Source organism: Tympanuchus pallidicinctus, unplaced genomic scaffold (genome assembly GCF_026119805.1).
Source record: "Tympanuchus pallidicinctus isolate F22 unplaced genomic scaffold, pur_lepc_1.0 scaffold17, whole genome shotgun sequence".
In the NCBI taxonomy this organism is placed as follows: domain Eukaryota; kingdom Metazoa; phylum Chordata; class Aves; order Galliformes; family Phasianidae; genus Tympanuchus; species Tympanuchus pallidicinctus.
Window position 1 is genome coordinate 1859497 of NW_026294690.1, and position 18460 is coordinate 1877956.

Consider the following 18460-nt stretch of genomic DNA (forward strand, 5'->3'; position numbering starts at 1 on the left):
CCAGCTGAAGAGGCTAAATATTTCTGGGGGCTGCAGCATTAATAAGTGCTGATACACTCACAGCTGGGGCAGTCAGGGAACAAAAAGTTGCCACGAGGACACTGCTGTCTGACTTACTGCTGTTCATTCTGAGAGCACTAGCGATGCTGTGAGAGAAAAAGAGCAAATGGAAAAGAGATTATTCATTCTAGGAAGAAAATTCTGATGATCAGGGACAAAAGAAAAAGCTCTGAAATTCGTCCCTACAAACGTCTCAGACTTTACTGTGTGGTCTCATCTGCAGCCTCAGTGGGGTTTCAGGCAGAACCTGCATGTGAATGAACACAAGGAGGCTCAAATGTGCAACTGTTAATTGCAGACAACTGTGGGAGTGATGATGCCAAGGTTGTTACTGTAATGCCAAAAGGATCCAACTGGAGTGGTTAAAAGTCATGTAGGACTGAATTTAGAGCTTGTACTCACCTCTCATGGTGTCTGTACAAATCCTGCTTGACTTATCATCACTCTTCAAAATGAGGCACATGTCTGAAGTTCCTAATTTCAAGCAGTAGCTCCTGAACTCAGGTAGAATTTTTGAACTTTCCTCTCTGAGCACCCAGGCGCTGGTTATCCCTGGCTGGCCCCCTTCTGTGGTAGCATCCCATCCCACCACCACCACCTCACAGATCCTGTGCTGAATCACCTTGCAGATTGCATCATTCCTGCCTCGCCAGGGAGGTGCATGCAGGAAGCTGGTGGAGGAGCAAGCCAGTCTCTTCTGCCTGGAGACACAGCTGGGAAAGCTCTGCCCTGCCTGTGTTTTACACTGAAATAACTGCTCAGGGTACCATTGATGCCAGGAAAGGCTGTTCCCATGGATGGGAATAAATCAATAAACAAAAATTCCTCTCTACCAAGTAATGCTGAATGTACAACAATTACGTTTATCTGTTGGCCTCAATATTTTGTACTGTAGCTCCAACAGAATTTTTGTGTAAGGTAGAATTGCATCGAATGGCTCTTCCCTCAAAATGTTAGTACACTGCTACAGGTGCAGGGCAGCAGAGGACTATCAATAGAGCAGGCTGAAACGTGATCTGGTAATTTCATTGGCTTCCCATCAAGTTAATTCTCTGGGGACTTGACAGAAGCCGTGAAATTATGCCAAGAATTAAAGCCAGAGCAAAGTTGGAAGGATGAGTCTGGCTCCTGTCTGAATCAAATCACAGTGCACTCAACAAGTTGGCTGCTGCTCACACACAGACAAAGCTCCTGCAGTCCACACTCTGCAAAATGTGTGCAAGAGCAGGAGCCCAAGTGCTCTGAACATTGCACAGGAAGCAGCAGTGCCCCCATACACACATGTATCCAGCGGGGTGAATGGAAGCATGCACAGAGTGTTGGGCTCCTCCTTAGAAAATGCATTGTCACCATGGGAAGATTGCTACGTGTGATGGTTAAAAGTTGAGTGGAAATCAGAACTGGAACCGATCTCTGTTTGTCCTAAAGCTCTGGGTTGGAGATAAACCGATGTCAAACCTCAATCTCAACTGTTACTTCAGGAACAAAATGGGTGTTTTTTTCCTGTTGATTTAGCTGGTTTCACCCCTGACTTTTCATAAAGTTCACGTTGCACTGGCAATCGAGGAAGGCTGCAAGTTTCTGGAGCCACAACCTGCAAATACCCACCACAGACAATCCTTTGTTCTCTGCTGGCTCAGCAAGGAATTTCTCTGCAAAATACTCTTTTTTTTTTTGGTGGCTGCTCATTGATAGGAAGGAGCACACAAGACCCCCATTGTGGCATAGCTTTTCACATAGATGTTGAAGTTATGTTTTAAAGGGAGGCTGAACAACATTTCATGGGGAAGCGTGAGAGTTCTGATTTTTTTTTAAAGCAAACAAATGTAAATTTGAAATACAAAAAAACACGTGCTATGTTACACGTGTGCCCAATAGGTTGTTTCAGTGAAAATCTTCTGAAAAACACGTGGTTTTGATGATTTGCCTTTGTCCTGCTGCAGCCTGTTTAGCAGCAATTTTTAATGTTGGCACTGGAGTTAAACCAGGCTTTGAGAGGTCCTGGGACCTGGAAGTGTGGTGTTGTGTTCAACAGCCCCCTTTAGACACTGTGCTTCCTCAGAAAACTGACTTTTGTGAGGCTGGACCTCTGGATCAGCTGTTGGTCTCTTCTGTTCCAACTAAAAGGGAAGGAAAGTATATAAAACTTACCCAGAAGTCGTTAATCCTTTGACTGGAGGAGGTGGTGGGGATGTGAGCAGTGCTGAGAAGGCACCTTCCAGTTTGTTTATCAAAAAAAAGAAGGGAAGAAACTTCTCAGAAGGGACCATTGCTGGGCTGGGGCTGGGAAGGGCTGGAGCCAGGCAGAAGCTCCTATGTACAGCCAGGAACATGTGATCCAGCTCGTCTGTGGTGAGTGCCTTTGTAGGTAATTAACTCCACACGGACTTTGCTTTGGAACAATCATCCATTAGGAAGTAACACTTTGCTGTTCTGGTGGGCTCTCAAATCAGAGGGCAGGCCTGTCTCTGTTTTGGGAAGGGTCTTGGGAAGGGAACTTGCCCAAGGGCCTGGGGACAAGATGATACACCAAATCACAGAATAATAGAATCAGAATGGCTTAGGTTGGAAGGCACCTCAAAGATCATCAAGTTCCAACCCCCTGCCACAGGCAGGATTGCCAGCCACTAGATCAAGTACTGGGTCAGATTGCCCAGGCCCTATCCAACCTCCAGGAAGCGGGCATCCAGTACTTCTCTGGGCAGCCTGTTCCAAAACCTCAATGCTCTTTCAGTAAAAACTTCCCCCTGACTGGAATACTGGATCTACATCTCCCTTGCTTTTGTTTAAAACCATTCCCCCTTGTCCAGTCACTATCTACCCACGTATAATATAGATAGATAGATAGATAGATAGATAGATAGATAGATAGATAGATAGGTAGATATTGAGATACATACCTATATGTATCTCATATATGGATGTATCTCATATATAGATACATGTTGATTTCCCTCATGTATCTAAACTCCCCTTAAATACTGGAAGGCTGCCATGAGGTCTCCCTGCAGCCTTCTCTTCTCCAGGCTGAACAAGCCCAGCTCTCTCAGCCTGTCTTTATGGGAGAGGTGCTCCAGCCCTCTGAGCATCCTTGCGGCCTCCCCTGGACCCTCCCCAAAAGCTCCACATCTTTCCTGAGTTGGGGGCCCCAGACTTGCATGCAGTACTCCAGATGAGGCCTCACAAGTGCAGAGCAGAGGGGAACAATCACCTCTGTCACCCTGCTGGCCATCCCTCTTCTGATGAAAGCCAGGATAGCATTGGCCTTCTGAGCTGCAAGCACACAACACTGCTGGCTCATGTTCAGTTTCCTATCAACTAGGACTCCTAAGTCCTTCTCAACAGGGCTGCTCTCAAGGAGTTTTCTCATAGTTTGTATGCATATCTGGGATTAGCTCAACCCAAGTGCAAGACCTTGCGTGTTGCTTTGCTGAATCTTAGGTTCACAAGGGCCCAACCTTTTATTTGATCAAGATCCCTCTGAATGACATCCCTTCCTTCTGCTGTCTCAACTGCACTGCTCAGTTTGGTGTCATCAGCAAAGTAGCTGAGGGGACACTCAATCCCATAGCCTCTTGGTGATCAAGATGTTCAAGAATACTGGATCCAAGATGGACCCCTTGGGGACACCACTCATTACAGGCCTCCACCTGGACATAGAGGCATTGACTTGAGCCTTCTGGCTGCAGCCTTCCATCCAGTTCCCTATTCACCAAACAGTCTAGCCTTCAAATTCATCTCTCTCCAATTTAGAGATAAGGATGTGGTGGGGGACCACGTCAAAGGCTTTGTACAAGTCCAGGTAGATGACATTCGTTGACACTGTCCACCAATACCATCACTATCAGTGTTGGACCAATGACATCTGAAAGTGTGCCAGCTAAAGTTGGTGGAACAGTTATAGTCAACTAAGACCTTCTCTTTCCCTCTTCTCTTGGGTCTTTTCCTGAGAGGAATTGTCTGTGCCTTGAGTTCTTGTGGTCTGGTGATAGGAGGAAGAGAAAGTGTTTGTAGCTAGTTGATGGGACAGGTGTTCTGGAGCCCTTGTTCTTTGTGTGTCCTCTCGCCTTCCCAGTAAGAGTTTGAAGAGCAAGGCAGGTTTAAAGAAAGCTCTCCAGTAGGGTGGGAACCACTGGCCTAACTTCACTTGAAGTTCCTTTGTCACTCATTAAAGCTGATGCCACCTGCTTGGTCATCCCAGTAGCTCAACATCTGCTCTTGATCTTCCGTGCTCATGAGTGGCTTTTCCAGGAGTATTTTAAGCTTGTTCTTGCATTCATCTTACGAAACCAGTTGAATAGCTGCTCTAATTCAAGTTAGAGATCTCCTTCTGACATGTCAGTTAAGGAGGAGACGTTACACCTGGCCAAGGAGCCATGCTTTTTCAGCAGCCCACAAGCTGCAGCCTCTCTGCTTCCTCCACAAGGGAAATGTGGCGCTGCTCCCTTGTCACAAGAGGTGTTCAGGTCCAGTCCAGCACAGCTAGCTTCAATTATCAGCCCACAGGCCTGTTATAGCCATATGAGGATCCTTTGAGGTAAAGGCAATGCAACCGAGGGTAGAGGTGTGTTCCTGGAGTAGTTAAACTGGATTTCAGCACAGAGCAGTTTGCTCATCCAAGGTATTTCTGCATGCTCACATTTCTCCTGGAAATGAACAGAGATTTCTAAAGCCAATGCCAAGATGGCATGCCTGCTTGGCTAATGGCATGGGAGGCAGCAGGGAAGGTTGTTTCTTTTAAAAAAAAAAGAGTCAAGCAGTCTCTCAGGATCATTCTGAGTATTTTCTTCCGCAGAGATGTTGTGACTTGAGACCTAAAGTTATGTGAAGCAAATTTGAATAGCTTTCTTGGACTCTGTAAGCAAAGTGGGACAAATCAAACTGCTCACTGATTCTGATTAGGAGATTGGACCTCAAAGGAGATGTTGAATAGAAAGTCTAATTTTCCAGCTTCTGTCATGTCCTAAAAGTAGGACTAGGCCACAGGAAAGTACTAAAGCTAGCTGCTTCAGCATTTAAATTATTTATTCTGCTTACAGAAAATCTAGTTCTCTGCAATAAGTTGCTCGTCCCACTTATAAGTCACGATGGTGGCACTGCTCTGAGTCATACACTAGAGGTCCCAGATGAGTGGGTGCAGCGTGGATGTGATGTGACCACAGTGCTTGGGCTGCATGGAGCTGGGGATGTTCTGGCAGGGGCATCTGGCATGGAGTGTTTCTGTGACGTCTGTTCTGGCACGTACATACATTAGAACAAGCATGTGCTTGGTGTAGAAAAACCATTTGCTTTTAACCTCAGAGATATGACTGAAACCCACCAGAAACTGATAAAAGGTTTCCCAGGGATTTCTGCGAGTGGTAGAGGCAGCTCTCATTAACAACACATGTTGGCTCAAGCTGATATGAAAGTTGGAGAGCTGTGTGTATCTGGGCTTCGCAAGGGTCTTTTTGTTTTGCAGAACAGTCTCTTCTTGCAGCTGGGAAGTTCTTGCAGGCTGTGTTAGATGACCAATTTTGCTCATTTGAACAACTTAATCACCCTATGCCAGCAGTTCTCATGAGATAGTTTTATTGTCTTTTAGAGGATTCGGTGCAAAGTGAGCAAAAAGTTCTTCTCATCTTCGAGGTATATGTGGGCTCCATCCCTTGCATTCTTCTGCCTGGGTTGCTAGTGGGTTCTGGAGCCGTAACCTAGAGAATCACAGAGTCATAGGAGCTGGAAGGAGATCAACTCCTCTTCTAAAACAGGTTCTCTAGAGTAGGTTGTGCAGGAAAGTATCCAGGCAGATACTGTATATCTCTACAACCTCTCTGGGCAGCTTGTTCCAGCACTTTGTCACCCTCAAAGTAAAGAAGTTTTTTTCTCATGTTCATGTGGAACTTCCTGTATTCCAACTTGTGCCCATTGCCCCTTGTCTTGTTGCTGAGCGCCACCAAAAAGAGCTTACCCCACCCACTTGATACCTGCCCTTTTAGATTTCTATAAGCATTGAAAAGATCCCCATTCAGTCTCCTCTAGGCTGAAGTCACAGGTTTCTCAACTTTTCCTTTTACAAGAGATGGTCCAGTCCCCTGACCATGGGCCCTCCTCTATACTCTCTCCAGTCTTTCTTGGACTTTCTCCCCATCTTTCTTGAACTGGAGAGACCAGAACTGGACACAGTATTTCAGTTGTGGTCTCACCAGGGCAGAGCAGAGGGGGAGGATCACCTCCCTCCACCTGCTGACCACACTCTTTTTAATGCACTCCAGGATCCCATTGGCCTTCTTGTCCAGCAGGGCACACTGCTGGCTCATGGCTAACCTATTGTCCACCAGGACACCGCAAGTCCTTCTCTGCAGAGCTCCTCTCCAGCAGGTCATCCCCTAACCTGTACTGATGCATGCAGTTATTCCTCCCCAGATACTCTATTTTTTCTCGTTGCAGCTTATCAGGTTCCTCTCTGTCCAACTCTCTAGCTTGTCCAGGTCTTGCTGAATGGCAGCACAGCCTTTTGATGTGCCAGCCACTCCTCCCAGCTTCTTGTCCTCAGCAATATTGCTGAGGGTGCACTCCATTCCTTCATCCAGGTCATTGGTGAAGATGTTGAACAAGAATAGACCCAGGACCTACCCCTGGGGAACACAGGCCTCCAAGAGGACTCTGTGCCACTGATCACAACACTCTGTGTTGTGCCAGTTCTCAGTCCCCCTCACTGTTCACTCATCTATCTCACGCTTCTTCAGCTTACCTATGAGGACGTTATGGTAGACAGTGTCAAAAGCCTTCCTGAAGTCAAGGTACAACACATCTTCTGCTCTCCCCTCACCTACCTAGCCAATCAGGACAACATAGAAGGCTACCAAATTAGTCAAACATGATTTCCCCCTGTTGTATCCATGTTGACTACTCCTGATAACGTTCTTTTCTTTCACTTGCTTGGAGATTACATCCAGAATAAGTTGTTCCTTCGCTTTCCTGGGATGGAGTTCAGGCTGTCTGCTCTGCAATTTCCTGGGTTCTCCTCCTTGCCCCTTTTGAAGACTGGAGTGACCTTGGCTTTCTTTCAGTCTTCAGGTACCTCTCATGTTCTCCATGACCTCCCAGAGATGATGGAGTGGCTCGGCAATCACTTCTGCCAGCTCTCTCTGCATCCCATTAGAGTGCACGGATTTGTGTGTGTTGTTTGCCTAGATGATCTCTAACTAGATTTTCCTCAATCAAGGGGAATCTTCATTTCCCCATATTCTCTCTCTTACGTCCAGAGTCTGGGATTCCTGAGGGCCGGTCTTAGCTGTGAAGACTGAAAGCAAAGAAGGCATTTAGTAAATCTGCCTTCTCAATGCCCTCTATTACCACGGTACCCATCTCATTCAACAGCAGGCCCACATTTTCCATAGTCTTTTTGCTGTTGATATACTTAAAGAAGTCCTTTTTGCTGTCCTTGACAAATTCAATTCCAAGTGGTCCTTAACCTTTCTGGCTAAGTGCTGGATGACCAGTGTGAGTGTGGGGAAAGGATTTCTTTACACAAATGCCTTTCTCCCCACTTTTTACTGCAGTCCATCTTGGTCTCCTGTGGGAACTTAAGTTTAAACATAGAATCACAGTATGGCTTGGGTTGGAAAGGGACTCCAAGGATCATCAAGTTCCCATCCCCCTGCCACAGGGGGATTCAACCTTCTCTTGGTAAAGCCATGCTGGCTGTCTCGGATCACCTGCTCATTCCTCATGTGCCTTAATGTGTCTTCTAGGAGAAAGAACATCTGGTGCTTAAGCTATGGGGAAATCTGAGTCTCCCACTCAGACATTTAAGTGTTTGCATTAATGTCCTTATAATGTCTTCTGTTAAGCCCCAAAGTAATACTTTCAATTACTTGAGATATTTTGTCATCCACAACCTTTTAATTGAAAGCTTTAGCAGTACTATAGCCCAGGTCTTTAGATCTCAATGACATTTCTTCATCCACATGAGCCAGTGGCTCTCACAGAACTCGAGCTGCATGCTTAGCAGGCCACTCTAATGCAAGAGTTTGCATTTGGCAAAGACAAAACTTGTTTCTAAAATTGTCTCCAAGATCCCTGGTATACATTTGTGTCACTCAGATGGACTTGTATTTTACATGGTGTTATTTTACTGGCTGGTATTTTACATGGTGTTATTGTTTGTTTAGCTAATGAAGTGGGAAAAAACAAAGAGTTGAGATCCTGGGCAGCCCTGAGAGAGAGGAGAAGGAGCCTAGCAGGCAAGGTACTGAACTGCAGCTCTGTGGATAGTTTTGATTCCTGATTCAAGAGAGCCATGGATGAAGTGCAGAAAAGGATGCCTCAGCACAAAAAGAGAGGAAGATGCTGGAAGCTGCCTGCTTTCCCTGTTTATCTCACTGGGAGGAACTACTGCAATGATGTGTGATGGAGAACAGCTTTTGTCTGCTGATGCTTACTCAGAGCAGGCATGATCTACTTCTGCCAACGTTTCCAGTCTCCCTTCTGAAAGGAAAGAACATGCTCACAGAAGTCTGGTTTCCCTTCCTCGTGGCCTGTCCCCTACCATTTAATGAAAGGCTGTTCCTTCAGTTGTTTTTCTGATGCTGAAGGGTCTAGTGTGAAGCTCCTGCCTGGAGGAGCTTTGCTGGAGAGCAGAAAGCACAAAGAAAACAATAAAATGTCTTCCTGCGTCCCCCACCCTCTTTAATTTTCTGGTTTGACTTCAAATGCAGGCTGCCATCATTCCCACATGGAAAAGCCACATGAAAAGCACCACTAAACAGTTCTGAGTTTCTCAGCAAGAATCACGGCAGCTAAATATATTTAATCTGTGGGTATTGTTCATGTTGGCTTTAATTTCCTGTTCTCAAAAGGTTTAGGAATTTAAACCCCTGAGTCATTACTGAAGCCGTTAATGCTTGGAGCCTTTTTCAGAAATGAAGATAAAGGAAGTGATATTAATACCAGCTTAGCATGAATTGAACCAGAACAGCTCTGTGAGAAATTCACTGCCATCCCAGAGACCTCACTTGGTTTCTAACCATGACAAAAGCTGCCCAGGAGCAGGTAGGTGGATGAGATCATTCTCCCTGAGGTGAACAAGATGCTTCCCATTTAAAACTGAAAAACTAAAACTCTCTGGCAAGTTATGGGCTGCAACATCCCCATCTGGAAACTTCTACAGCACTCTACTATTCTTTTGTTTCTAAAAATTGCTGTAACTTTTAAAGCAGTGATTTCTCAGAGTTTATTCATGAGATTTCCCTGGAGCTGGAGGTGATGCACTCACTCAGGCTGAATAAAAGATTGGAAGAAAACTTCCCCTCAAGTTCATTGTAGTCAGGTCTTTAGGTTCGTGCTATACTTGCACATCTTGATGCTTCCTCCCGAAGTCCTGATGGCAACAGGCACCCAAATACCTCAGAAGCAAGGTCCAGTCACGAGATGCTTCAGTGGAGGATGTGGCTTCCATTGCTCTGGGGACTGAACAGGATTTAGGACAAATCAAGTCGTTCTCCTTCTTTCAGGGGCCTGGTTTAGATGCAAAACAACAAGCTACCTTTGATTCTAAGTGAACTCTAAAGGCCAAAACAAAGTCCAGGGAAAATTGAAAAGATCCTAACTAATGAGTGTAGCTAGAAGTGAAATGAAAACTTTGTGGGAGCTGGTATTTATTTTCATGTCAGTGTGGTTTTATTTCTGGAATGTGATAGAAAGAGAATAATCCATACTGGAAGAGGCTAAAGCAAACACAGAATAGCAGTGATGCAGAGTGAAATGAGAGAGCAAGCAAGGTTGTTGCAGTAGCAATGGATTTAACTGCTGTGTCCCAAGCAGTGGTGAAATGTTTAGCTGCTCAGACCACGGGGGCACTTCTATTCCCACCCAGACATGATGCTGCCTCCAGGCTGAGCTCAAAGCAGGACAGAACAGAGCCTTATCAAGAGGAAGATAAATAGATGAGATGGGGAACCATTTTTGTGTTGAGTCCTTGCTGTCAAACAAGAATATAGTGACAGGAAGAAGGGCCATGACACACAGCAGTGTGTTGAGGCAGCTCGGGTCCATCAGGAATAGCTGGAGCAGCTTCCCATCAGAACTCAGGTCAGAGTTTCAGGAGAGAGCTTGCAGCAACCGCACTGGAGGGGTGTCCTGGCCAGCGCTCCAGGCAGGTGTGCTCAGCATATGCTCAGGAAGGACTCCTGGCTCAGCCTGATAGGAGGCTGGAGTGGATGAGTTGCGTGGTTGCTGCTGCCTCTTGAGAGGTGCTCTCATTTTACTTGAGGCCCTGTGAGGCCATGTAGGGCAGTTTGGCTTCACTCTCTATTTGCAAAGCCCTGCAGCATGCTTGTTCCTGTGGAGCTAGTTTTAAGGAAAGAGTCTTCTGTCCCCTTCTTGCCTCTATTCTCCATCATCAATTACCTTGAGTCTCTGAGACTGCAGCCCATGACCAGATCTTTTCCTTTCACTCTGGAGCTATTCCTGCTCTCGTAACAGGCTTTCACAGAGCCAGCAAGCATCAGGCTGTGTCTGAGCCTCTGGGGCTGTCTCTCCATCTGTTCGTTTAATGACGCGCAGCAGCCTCATCTCTGACTTTGCACCCTCAGGACAATAATCCACTCTGACGCTCAGGCCAGCCAGCTATTCTGTGATGAGGCTGTGGCTGATGCACAGTAGGTTGGAGGTGGTTTTAAAACGCATCTTCTGAATTTCATTATGGCTCAAATTCTTTGTGAAAAGAAGGAACGTGAGCAGTTGCTGTTCTGTAAAGCTGAATGTGGGTTCACAATGATGGTGATAGCAGCAGATCTTGTTTTTAAAAAGCTTTTACACAGTTTCATGAAGCAGGACGGGTAGATGGCTTGCTGTGCTTGCCAAACAATCCAGAAGCACAACCTTCAGGAAATACTTATGGTAAAATGGACCACCTGGGATGGCTTTGGAGCTGTCCTCCGCCCTCTGAATTCCATGCAGATAAAGAGGAAAGAAAAAGCATTTCTGTATCCAGTGCTTAGAAGATCACTTAGAGGTCAGGATGGAGACCGGAAGAATGGTGAGCAAAAGGGCAGTGGTACCAAATGGTCTCTGAAGGAGGTCCTTGAAATTACTCAGTGAAAGTGATGAAGCTTTAGGGAAGAAAGACCTCAGAAGAGTTCTGGTTTCAAAATCCTTCTAGCTACCTCCTGCTGCCTTTGGCGAGAGCTACATGGTGTCTGCATACTAAAGTCAGGCTGCCCAAGGGACAGTCAGCAGGGGCCATCCTGTGGATGAGCAAAATATCCCCCAGGAAAGGAGAGGTCCCCCCAAGGGTGTTTTTAGTTTTAGTGCTGCTCCATCAAGAACGGGAGAACATTCCTCTCCTCTGGAGTAGCATCAGGAAAATTCATAGTCTTCCCCCAATTGGCCCTTCCTTTCTGGTTTGGATATGGAGGTCACGAGTGGTAATTCCAGCTTGTTGTGCCTGACATTGCATTTTATAGATAGATGGAGAGTTTGCCCAGATAGTTAGGTAGAGTCCTCATACAAAATGAGGGCCTGCTCTGTCATGGGCCATCCAGGCCCAGGATGCTGTGAGCAGAACTTTCTGGAGCAGGTAATAATAATGGCCCCAAGGCTTTCTGCCCAGCATGGTCAAATGCTCTTTTGTTTGGTGTCTCACATGCTGGTGGGAAGAGGCTTTGGTACAAAGTGTTCTCCTGGTCCTCTTGAGCCCATATTCAGGCAAGGAGCTCAAGTCCAATGAGACAAGGCTGAAGACAAGCGAATTGTGAGAATGTTCTAGTGTGCTCGAGTTGTTTCCATTGAGGGGGAGCTGATTGATTTGTTTATTTAAAGAAAGTGGATGTTCAACGTAAAGGTGAACATTTTAAGATGCTTCCAGTTGGTCATCCTTAAAATATGGCAAACCCATAGCCTCCACTATATGACTGAGGTCTGGGCTATTGAAGTCTGTACTTGTCATGCCCTTGTGAAGGGAGAAGAGCCCTCAGAGCTCTGGAGAAAGCAGGACTATGTTTGCGGTGGTGCCTTTGAAGGGGGGAGGACCACTGATGCATGAAGGCTCCTCAATTTCCCTAGCACAGCATTTTTCTGGATCTTATCTATGCAATAAGCCTTTCAGATGCCTGTTTGTAGTAGAAGGGCAAAGCAATTTGCCCCATTACAAGAATCTCCCTCTGCTCTACCTTATTTAGGAGTAGACAGGACATCTGACTCTTTCTCCTGCTCCCCCAAAGTGCTTTCCTTTCTCCAAAAGCAGCATGCCACATCTTTCTCTCACCCCACCAGTGAATCTGGGTTACTGTTTGCTACCTGCTCTTTCAACAGGAAAAGCCTCCACACACAGCTGCGAGAGAGCCTGCAGATTTTCAAAATCTCCACTTACACAGAAGACACTGGGCAGAGTGTAAAAGGGATGACAGAAGCACTGCAAGATCCTCCTCCTTCCCTCCCCTTCCTTGCCCTTTGATTCAAGGAGCAGGGGCTGGTTTGTGAATGAGGAGCTGAAACTCATTCAGACTGAATGAATAACTGATAAAGGATGCTTGTTAGCTGAAGCCAACCACAAAAAGGTAGCAGTTCTCAGGAGGGGGCTTATTTCCCAGTGATTCATCGGTGCATAACAGATGGAAGGAACTAATAAAATATTACAGACGTGCAGAGCTTTGATCTTTCTGCTCTTTCTTTCCTTTTCCCAAGGGTGATGCTGTGCTGTTGAAATGAATGGAGAGGAAAAGGCCACTCTGGAGGCAGGGCTTGTGGAGGGGAGGTCAGGAGCCCCAGTCCAAAAGCATTCTTCGGGGCTTGACAGAGATTGGCCATAGTGCATTTCTGTAGGCTTTGCAGCACTTGCCCTCCTCCCCTTCACACTGATGTTAACCTGCTTGCAGGTCTGCTGGAGCAGGGCTGGGGCACAGATGAACATTTCACTGCTATATTTCTTTCTGCAAGCTCAGAACTTTGAGCATGAAAAAGTAAAATGCATTTCTGGGTCAAAAGCTCTCGTCTTCCTAATTTCTGTTTCAGCTGCTGTGGCTCCCAGGGACCTAGCAGCCTTGAATCTGGGGCCCTCAACAGCCACCAGCTTGGAATTTATTTTTTTCTTACTGTGACTAATCTTCAGGATGAATACATTTAAGTTTTGTCTCTGTGGATGTGGTGAAGAGAGAAATTTGTTTCCGTTGTAGAGAAATTGCTACAGTAAGACTCCCCCAGCCCTGGGGCTTGAATGGAAAAAAGCACAAACATCAGTAGCTTGCTGAGAGTGGCCTTCTGCTTCTGGGTTATCTGTCCACTGTTGTCTGTCAGTCTGGCTGTCATTACACAAAGGAAGGTTACCAATTCACATTAGCGTGTTGTTTTTGCAGAGGATTGGATTGCAATTTATATGTGCATATATATTTCCTGAAGAAGACATGCTTGTGAGTGTTTTTCCCTTAACAGTGCATTTTTTCTTTAACTCATCAGGTCTGGCTTCTTTCCTAAGCCTTCTGCTCTCCCCACATGACTTATCTAAGCAACTACCCCCTACTCCACCTTACTCTGCTTGACTTGGCTTTGCAGCACCAGTTTCTTCCTTGGCCTCCCCTGTCAGTCTCTGTGTGTGACATCTGCTGTTTGCTGCTCATTTCCTGCAGAAGTGGGTGCTCTTCCCTTGCAGCAATGAAGTTGTGATGCCTTGTGCACGCTGGGGTGTTGGGCCTGGCTCTGCAGGTCTCCCTCCCCCCCAGATGCTGGCAATCTCCTCCACCCATCCTCAAGTTCAGCTTTTAATGGATTTTCTTTAGCACAGTGCAAGAGTGTTACTGCTCTTTGTTGAAGGAAGACATGATACTTCCACCCAACCCACACTGCGTTCACATCCACTCTTTGGTCTCCATAAACATTCAGTAAGTGTTGATGAATGTCAATGGGTGCCATTTTTTCTGCATGGAGGAAATTCAATTTCAGCCTTTATCTTCATATGTACTTCCATGTCAGATGTCGTTCTGTCATACTGCCCACCTGCTGCCATTTGTTATATGGCAACAAAATGTAACAGAATATAGGCTGGAAGGTACAGCCTCTGCTGCCATACCACTAACATCCACCTCTGATGCCATGGGTCAAGATCACAAAATAGGAGGCATTAGTTTCAGAGCAGCTCTTGTACAAGTGTCTCTTGTCTCCTCACTGAGGGTTACTGATCTGTAGCTACATAAGGAATAGCCTGGGTCTGCTAGTGGAAATGGGAACTGTAGGACAATCATAGAATCACAGAATGGCTTAGGTTGGAAGAGACCTTAAAGACCATCTAGTTTCAGCCCCCCTGCTGTGTGCTTGTTGCAGCACACCAGATCAGGCTGCCTAAGGCCATATCCAGCCTGGCCTTGAATGTCTTCAAGGAAGAGGCATCCATAACTTCTCGGCAACCTGTTCCAGTCCCTCACCACCCTCTGAGAAAATAATTTTTCCTAATATCTAGCCTAAATTTCCCCAATCCGTTCATCCTTGTCCCATCACTGTTAGACTGTGTAAAAAGTCTCCCTCCTTCCTGTTTATAAGCTCCCTTCAGATACTGAAAGACCATAATGAGGTGTGCCTGAAGCCTTCTCTTGTACAAGCTAAAGAAGCCCAGCTCCCTGAACTTTTCTTATCAGAGAGCTATTCCTTCCCTCTGATCATTTAATGGGCCTCCTCTGGACCCACTCTAACAGTTCCACATCTTTACTGTGCTGGGGACTCCAGGCCTGGATGCAGCACTCCAGATGGGGTTTCATGAGGGCAGAGCAAAGGGGGACAATCCCCTCCTTTGCCCTGCTGGCCACCCGTCTTTTGATGCAGCCCAAGATGCAGTTGCCCTTCTGGGCTGCAAGCACCTTGCACTTGGCCTATTGAACAATTAGGTTCTTGTGAGCCCAATTTTCAGTCCTGTCTAGGTCACTTTGGATAGCATCCCTTCCTTCTGTTGTGCCACCTGCACCACTCAGGTTGTCATCTGCAAACTTGCTGAGGGTGCACTCAATGCCACAGTCTGTCATTGATGAAGATGCTGAATAGCACTGGTCTCAAGATGAACCCCTGGGGGACAATACATCACTGGCCTCTACCTGGACATAGCACTATTGGCCACAACCCTCTGGCTTCAACCATCCAACTCTATCCACTGAACAGTCCACTTTCAAATCTGTATCTCTCCAGGTTAGATATAAGGATGTGGTGAGAGACCGTGCACAAGTCCACGTAGATGGCATCAGTTGCCCTTCCTTGGTTTACTGATCACTACATCACAGAAGGCCAGCAGACTGGACAGGCACCATCTACCCTTGAGGGAACTGTGCTGGCTGTCTCAGATCGTCACCTCTTCATCTTGCATGTGATGCAAGTGCTGTGCTGTTCATTTGAAGGTTATCAAAGAAGCTTGCAAATATGTGGTACTAGAAACAGGTAGAGGTGAGGGATTTGTTTAATGTCAGACTGCAGCTCAGGATCTCCCTAGGACCTGTCTGCTCCATGTACAGTGTTTTAGTTGTTCGGCCCTGAACTCATTGAATTCCTTGACTGTCCTGTGGGTGCTCCAATCACCATAGCTGGGGGCTCTAGATTAGGGTGCAGGGACAAAGCCACCAACGTGCCGCTATGGATCGTTTTTCAGCTGCCTGGTAGATATTATCTGTCAGTTATTTTAGCTGAAATCCTGTGGTTTGTGCACGTTCACCATTTGAGTCGTTCTCTAACCAGCTGTTCTCTTGCTGAGCAGGAGTGACAGAAGGACTGACTGCCAAAAGCTGGGTACACAGAAGTGATGGCTGTGGTCAGACCCCCTTATGGAAGCAGATGGGCAGCTTGGTAGAGAGATGCCTGTGGGAGTCACGACTGGTTGATCTTCCATCCTTGTATGTTTAACATTCAGGAAAAAAAAAAAAAAGAAAAAATTCAATTTAAAATGGCTCTTCTATCCTTTAAACTTAAAAGCAAACTAGAGGGGGGAGGGAGAACTGGCAGACACCCTTGAGGACTGAATACTTAAAATAACATCTTTTTTTAAAAAAAACTTGGTTTGCCAAAAACTTCTTGCACTGATGTTGGACAGGAAAACATTGCAAAATACCACATTCTGGTCAGACAGTAACATTGTTTCCTGCCCTGCTCAAATACAGTCCATGAAGTCCTGCTGCCTCAGTTCTTGGTTTTGCTTTTGTCCAACGTTTGCCTTCTCCACTGGGGTGGATTCTGACACTTCCTGCTGGTCTGGGGGGATTGCCTGAAACCACTCCAAGTCTGTAGACAGAACAGCTTAAATGCTTGCTTGCTGCTCTGGAGCTAAATCTCTATTCCCAGATGATATTCCCTGCAAGATCCCTCCCATTCACCTCCAGAAAACCAGCTGGCAGGTAAAAATCCAGCCAACTGGATTTGTAATCACCACATGGAAGCTGCAGGATAAATGCAAAAAGCTGTATCCTTCTGTTATTCTCCTAAAAGCATGGCTGAGCTCTAGAGTTCAGCTTGTCACAGATGATGAGGTTAATTCTGCAGGCAGATTGGGTCTGTTTGCCATAAATTGGTGCTGATTTCCGTACACCATTCAGAAATCCCAAGTCCGAGGAAGGCAGATCTGGAGCTCGCTGTGTTCAGAGCAGATGTACTTGCCTGGGGACCTGCACTGTCTGACTGATGGTGTGAACAACTATCTGCTAGAGAGCACCTATCTGAGCAACCTTCACTTCAACCATCATGTGCCCTCTAGACCTGCAAGAGCCAAAATCCTTCAAGCAGGTTGCAGAATTCTCCATGGGGAGCCATACAGTCCTTGTTTTTGCAGTAAAATGAAGCACATAACAGACTGAAGCACAGCAAGCCTTCCTGGACATGTCCTGGTGACCCTGCTGTCCCTGGTGTCCAGCTGGACACCTTCAGCAGGTGGTAATCACAGAATGGAAGGGACACACAAGGATCATTTAGCTCCATGCCATTCCTTTGGGTCCTATTGCTGTCATTAGAGAGCAGAGCTCATCACATGCCCCTCCGCTCCCCTGAGAAATGGCTCTAGGCTGCCATGAGGAGCTGCAGGCTGCCATGAGGCCTCCCCTCAGTCTCCTCCACACTGAACAAACCAAGGGACCTCAGCCTTTTCTCAGTCTTGATGTCCAGACAAATGATGTACAGCCTGCACCATGCTGCCCTAGTCCTGGTCACTCATTCAACTTCTTGCCAGTGGTTTCAGGCTGAACCATTGGGCTGCGAAGGAGAGAAGTTGAAGGAGGAGCCAAACTGCTGTCCTCACAGTGAGAATGGATGGCTTGTCCTTTTCCACTCCCAGGCCTGCATCTTCTCTCTGCAAAGCAGGCAGTAAATGAATTTTTCAGAACCAGACTTGGGGGTCTGCCCTCCCTGCTCCTCTGTGCTGTGCCCACATCTGCGTCCCTGCAGGCTGAGGCTGGGGGAGCTTTCTCCCTGTAGGTTTCTGTCATATGGTGCACATCAGTATGGTATGCTGTTTACTGTCTCGTCTGTTCCAAAAATGTTACACGGGGGGAAAGCTCTTGGCCAGGGCGATGTTGACTTTTCCAGATTCTGTTCCATTGGGGTTTCATTGCTTGCAACCATTAGCATGTTTTTTTCCTTTAAATCCAGGCCTCTGCAGCCTTAACTAGCTGACTGGGAACATAAGCTTGCTTGATATATGACAGTTTTGTTGGGGAAACGCAAGCAATGGATGTGGAGACTAGAGATGATTGGCAAAAGCATCTTTTTTTTGTGGAAAATTTTGGGAGTAAGTTTCATTCTCTCTTTTTACCTGAACCTAGATAAAATCTCAAAACTTCCCCTCCCAAAATACCCAAAAACATCCAAAGAAGAAATTACAGCTCCTTCCCGGTCTTCACTTTAAATAAAAGCCTAAGCTCTATTTATACCCTTTATTTAAACACGGATTTTATAAATACCCCAAAGTATTCCTGATGGTTCATTACATCAAAAATGTCAAAACAGACATTTTGAATTCTTGGTGTTTTTTTTTTTTGCTTGCTTGTTTGTTTTGGTTTTGGTTTTGTTTGTTTGTTTGTTTGGATGTGTGTGAATGTTTCACTAAGGTATTCCAGCACATTCATTTAATGGTGGTTTTGTTTAAAATAAGAGGTGTGTTTGCTGGTCTTTCTGGAGTGGCAGATCCACAGCAGGCTGAGAGCAGGGATCCACAGCAGCCCCCGTGGCCTCACGTATTTTGCAGCCATGACCCAGACTAAGGCAGGCCAGCCAGGTTCCTGCCTCTGCCCAGAGCTGTCTCCCTGTTATTTGCAAGTGAGTGCAAACCAGGGAACCACCTCAATCCTGTGATATCCCCTGCCTGTAATTCACACAAGGAAATCAAGTTAATGGCAGGCTTGTGAGAAATCCTACTCAATTTGGGTCTAAAATGAGAGCTATGGAAATGACTTGTCTGGGCAGA

At 46.3% G+C, this 18460-nt stretch overlaps 1 long non-coding RNA gene across 1 annotated transcript in view; it reads left to right on the forward strand.

The window, feature by feature from the left end:
* Positions 1-18460, forward strand: part of LOC128078784 (uncharacterized) — an 84956-nt gene that overhangs the window by 51881 nt on the left and 14615 nt on the right. The window lies entirely within an intron of this gene.